A 6000-nucleotide genomic window follows, 5' to 3' on the forward strand; every position below is an offset into this window, starting at 1 on the left:
TAAATAAGAGATTAAAAACTAGTCGGAAATTATCCAAATTCCTGATTTTTCTAGAAATATTTAGTACAAACACTAAATCGAGCTACGGAAGCCCTAAGAGGACACACAGCCATACATCTGACTGACTTCTTTAAACAGTCATTTCTGGTTGTTTCTTTGAGATCTCAGTAGATTTATTTTGTTTCCACATAATGCAGTGCAGAGTGTAAAAGCAGAAACACAAACAGAGAAATAGATTTAACTTCCCTCATCAGCGTGTGCCAAGGGCCGCATGACTTCAGATATTTTCTTAAGTCAACAGTCAGGTGATAGGTGAGGTGTAAGGGCCACGTTAAATCATTTTTTCCCCTAAATAAGTCAGACATTTACGATACCGACTACACAAGGAAGTATTTTTTGGTTGCTGCTCTATTCATATAACTAAAGACTAAAATAACAACTTTATTCTTGCAAATTTACGACTTTAATCTGGACATCTCTGCCCCCCCAGTCCCTAATAATCCTTAGTATGTTTGAATCCAATCCTGTTTGAAGTCAAACATTTGAAAGGTTTTCTATTGGACGATGGCCGTCACAGAGAAGCCCAAAGATGAGATAAATGTTTGAAAATGATTTTAACAGACACGTCTTTACTGTTTTGATCGACGTCGCTGGAGGATTTTCAAAGTGTCACTTGGTGGATTCTCTCTGTTGGCAGCGTGCCTTTGTTCCCACATTTCCTTTTTCAGAAAATTGTATCCGATTTTTCCCCCTTTCTCCCAATTTGGTAGCCAATTACACCCAACCTGTTATCCAGTAGCAATGGACTACAGACGGAATGTAGCTTTTAGCGAAATCTGGTGTGCCTAAACATTTAATGTAAGTGCACATTGTCCTTTTAAATAAACAAACTAAACTAAAAAATATTGTGGGAGGATAGCGCTTAAATTGAAGGGAACTGTAGGAACACAAGACCTCATTTTGAAAATGTCCTAGAAATGTGGGACCATTGGGCTGTGGGACCATTGGGCTGTGGGACCATGGGGCTGTGGGAACATTGGGCTGTGGGACCATAGGGCTGTGGGACCATTGGGCTGTGGGAACATTGGGCTGTGGGACCATAGGGCTGTGGGACCATTGGGCTGTGGGAACATTGGGCTGTGGGAACATTGGGCTGTGGGACCATTGGGCTGTGGGAACATTGGGCTGTGGGACCATAGGGCTGTGGGACCATTGGGCTGTGGGAACATTGGGTTGTGGGACCATAGGGCTGTGGGACCATAGGGTTGTGGGACCATAGGGCTGTGGGAACATTGGGTTGTGGGACCATAGGGCTGTGGGACCATAGGGTTGTGGGACCATAGGGCTGTGGGAACATTGGGTTGTGGGACCATAGGGCTGTGGGACCATAGGGTTGTGGGACCATAGGGCTGTGGGAACATTGGGCTGTGGGACCATTGGGCTGTGGGACCATTGGGCTGTGGGACCATTGGGCTGACCCCTCTCTGTTCTGACTCCTTTCTTATGAACCGTCTTCTCCTTCGTCTCCATCAGAGGACTCATTAATCGTCTTCTGTGTCTCCGGGTTTTAAAGTCCAGAACTTTAACTTGTAATTCCTCTTAATGTTCACGTCAAACTGTCACGACAAGCCGAGCGGTAATGACTGAAACACATTCTCACTCTTTTTTTTACCCATTATCCTCTGCGCTCTATCGGCTTGTTCCACGGATGTAATTCATTCACGGCTTTAATGTAAAGATACAGAAACGCCGCGGCCGCTGAGGACGCCACACGGTTTCACTCAGCTGATTCCCACAGCGGCTGATTTCACTAATTAATTACTTTTTCTGGTTGAAGGTGCTGTAATCAGTTAATGAGCTGCTGGAGCTTTTGGTGGAATATAAATTTGAGGCTCATTTCCACTTGATTGAGAATCACTTCTTCACACTGTTGCTAACGCTAACGGCGCCTCGAGTCCTTCATTCTGGACGCCATCTTTTAGTTTCCCTATGAAACTGTCCCGTCTACACAAACACCACTTTACTGAGATATCTGACCTCCGCTGCACAAATGAGGATTTACAAAGCAAACATAAAGGTCATGATTGTGTCCACAGAGGCTAACAGTGCTGCATTATTGATGCCTGTGCAGAATCTCTCTTAACGGCTCGTCTCGCGGGACGATTCAGCGCCGAGTCAGCTTCAAGTACAAGTGATGCTGCGGAAAAAAACTTGCTCTGGGAGAGATAAGATGATTCCTGCAGCACGGGGCTTTCACTTGTTATGTATGTATGGTTTAGTTTGAAGTTCAGTATTACGTCAAGGCGTCTGCTGGTTTTCTTCTCAGAGATAAACATCTGAGAAGTCGAGCAGCCTGACCATAGACTGTAAATATTACTGGACGAACCCTGACCCGTCTGTGACATAGGCAGAAAATGAGTCCAATCGACGGCCGCATCCAGATTGGATTTGCAGTCTCAACCTAACTTCGGATCAACCTAGCAACAGCAGTAAGGCGGGACCGGCGGGACTTAACTCCGCCCATTCAGCTCGACGTCAGCAGTCCACTTGACAGCATCGCTAACAGCTAGGCTGCTATCATCAACTATTCCTGCTCGTCCTGAGAAAACTCTACAAACAGTAAGTTAACATTTAACTTTTCTACAACACAGTTAAAACTAATTATATTCAACCCAAATATTTAATTAAAGTCTTAAAACTACACTTTGTTAAATATACAACTATGGTTATTAGTTATTTGTCAGAGCAGTTAGACTTTGTCAGTGTTAGCAGAGAAATACATTAACAAAGTTTTATCCATAAACTGTAAATAAATATGAGACATCCAGAAGAAATCAATATTACAAAGCATACAGTTCATGTTACTGTTCTGACAAAAAGAGGAATGTCTGTGTTTTATATTTACTGATGTCAACAGCGATGAGGTGAACATGACAATTTAAAAATAATTATTTAGTATTTATTATAAGATATTTGTTTTCTATTGAACCTGTGAAGTCATGGAGTCTGTGGACAGTGTCAGCTTCACACCAAAAACTTTAAGTATTAGAAAAAATAATGTTTAAGACTGGCATCTATTATTAGGAGCTGCAGCTACCTTGTTCAATATTATTCCTGCAGATGTGGCTCATAACAAAAAAACAGCCTGAGCTGTCACATGTAGTTAACTGTACATTGTGTCTGAGGCATTAATTGAACACCTTTGTATTTCTCCTATAGACACAGTGTGGATTATTGGTGACTGGTCCGTCGAGGTGCCCAGAGAGCTGCAGAGACAGAGGAAGAAACCTGAGCTTCAACAACATCTGTATTTGTTGGTTCTTCTGGGGTGGACTTCAGTTGCTTCTCTTCAACAGCTCGCTGTGAGGGAGGTCTCCCCCGGATGGCCTGAGTGATGTCACCCACAGGCTGAGAGCTGAGGCGGGTTTTAAACCTCCTGACAAACTGTTACACCGCGCCCACCTGTCAATCAGGTCAGCTACACGCCTTATTGTGAATAACTCTTATCCTTCATCAAATCAAAACTGATGAGTCATCAAAACATTCACCCCCCGTACAGTGTGTGTCCATCCAGACATGAGCTAATCACACCTCTTTGTTTGTTTTGTACCAAGCTGTAAACATGTTCATCTCTGCTGTAAAAACAGACTTTTTTTAATGTTGTTTTTCAGATTAAATAAATATTTCTATATTAATGCACTCCTTTATGTCTACTTATGAGGATACATTTCAGATTTGAAATGACAAGACTAAAATGTGCATTAATGCTCAACTCAATAGCTTAGGGAAGGAAGTCTACTTTTACACAACTTCTTATTCTTTTGATAAATACTAATGCAGTTCATTTCTGAAAGTGGGATGGAACAGAGTCATTGCAAAAATATGCCCTTAAACACAGCCCCATTCTTAAATCAAGATACATGGAGAGTAAATAAGATCAATAACTTGTGAATAAAAACACAGTGTGAGGAGAAGGGGCCGTCAACTTCTCAGATATATCTCGTTTTTTGAACCAGGCTGTAAACATGTTGATTCCTGTGGTAAAAACAGGCTTTTTTGGCTGTGGGCTTATGGCACTTCCGGCGCTTCTGCAGCCAGCCTCAAGCGGAACCTCGAGGAACTGCAGTTTTTTGTACTTCCGCATTGGCTTCATTTTTCGAGACCGGAGGTTGCCCCTTGAACCTGACGCACGCCGTCAAATCTGAACAGGTGTTAAAAATGTGAGAGGCGCGACACCTGACAGAATCTCACTGCGCTACAAACTCATTTTCAAATAGTTACATAATCGTTGTGACAAATAAAGAGATAGAGTGGATGCTCACTCAGGTCACCATGTGGTGGACTCTGAAGCTTCAGTGTTTATCCAGCTCTGCATGGGTCTGTAAACCTTTCTGTGTTCTAACCTCTCTCCATTTTTCAAAAGCATCTCCAATATTGATCCTAGTTTGAGCACGTTTCTGCTCGTGGAGCTTATTAGAAACATGCAGAGGCTTTTTAGGTCGGGTACAATCACTTCTATCTGAACCACTTCTCTTGACCGCTTCCATCGCTGCAACACCTGTTGACCTGATAACTGCTCTCATATCTGACAAACCGAGGGGCGTCCAAAACGGCCGTGTGGGGGTTGTGTCTTAAAAGCGCCTACCTTCTCTGGTCCAAACAAATCCAGAGCATTCAGGAGCAGAATCTAAAGTTAGAAGGAGGACATACTGGCTGCTGCTTGAACATGAGCACTCATGGAGAATAAGCAGATTTCTGTCTCTTACTATCTTCCTCTTTTAGGACCCGGGCAGCTCATCAACACATTGCACTGTTTCACACCTTAGCTCGTCTTTTTTCTGCTCCAATCTGCACGCTCAAATGTTTCTACACATGCTTCCTTTATTTGTCTAATAAGAGGAACAAACCGAGGAGGGGAACCACAGCGCCACGTCTCAGTGAGCCTCTAATGAAGCGACGGTGTGCGTTTGTGCATACGCCGTGCATCGTGTGTTTCTGTGCGTTCTGTGGATGTCGACACTTCTACAGTTACAGCAGAAAAGAAAGATGTAGGGGGAGGGGTCGGAGTGTGTTACTGTACGTGTTTGCATGTTGTGCTATCTTTATGAGGACCCTTTGAAAAGTGAGGATCTTTATAAGTGGTGACAGTTTCTCAGGGTGTTCATATTTCAGTCCTGACTTGTTGAAAGCCCGTTTGAGTGTTTGTGACACATTGTGAAAGAATTCATGTCAACAGCGTGAACATAATTGTGACAAGGAAACTGAAAATGTTATGAAAGTTTGAATGTGTGTGCAGCCGACGTCATACACCTGACTTTCCCCACGTGTTTGTTTGTTCTTAAAACATTTTGGGGCTTTTATATTATAATTGGATGGGACGGTGGATAGAGTAAGAAACTGGTCAAACTGATAAGACATCATCAGGAACGCCCCCTGAAGGCTGACTCGGAAACTCTGAGGAACTTCAGTTACTCGAGCATAAAATCCAAGATGGTGGAATTAAATCAATCACACACTTCTTTCTGTTGTCAGGTTTTTTTTTTATCTCCTGTTTTTAGCTAACATTTCAAAGCTACTCCTGGAGGCGTCCATGTTGCATGTCTGACTTGTTACCAACTAGTAACTGGAATGCAACCAACTCTGGTGTGACGTCATTCCCAGCTCTGACTGCCACGGGTAATGCGCCAATTACTAAATCCATCTTTACACCAGTGAGAGAAAGCCAAAAGGCCATTAGCCACTAGCCATGTTTGGATGTGAACCTCACCGCTCTGAAGAAGTAGTGTGCACATGCATGTTGTTTCAACAAAGTCCCAGCGCCAACTACTGGCCTGGCATGTGTGCTACAGCGATTAGCAGTTTTTTTGGATTTGTGTGCACGGTGGTTGTTATCAAAATGTTAATGTCTGAACCCGAAACATTTTTGAAAATACAAACAATGAATCAGAGCAAATACAAGACATAGCAGAGTTACAAGTGTGTGTGTGTGTGTGTGTGTGT

Source organism: Labrus bergylta, chromosome 18 (assembly GCF_963930695.1).
Source record: "Labrus bergylta chromosome 18, fLabBer1.1, whole genome shotgun sequence".
Lineage (NCBI taxonomy): Eukaryota > Metazoa > Chordata > Actinopteri > Labriformes > Labridae > Labrus > Labrus bergylta.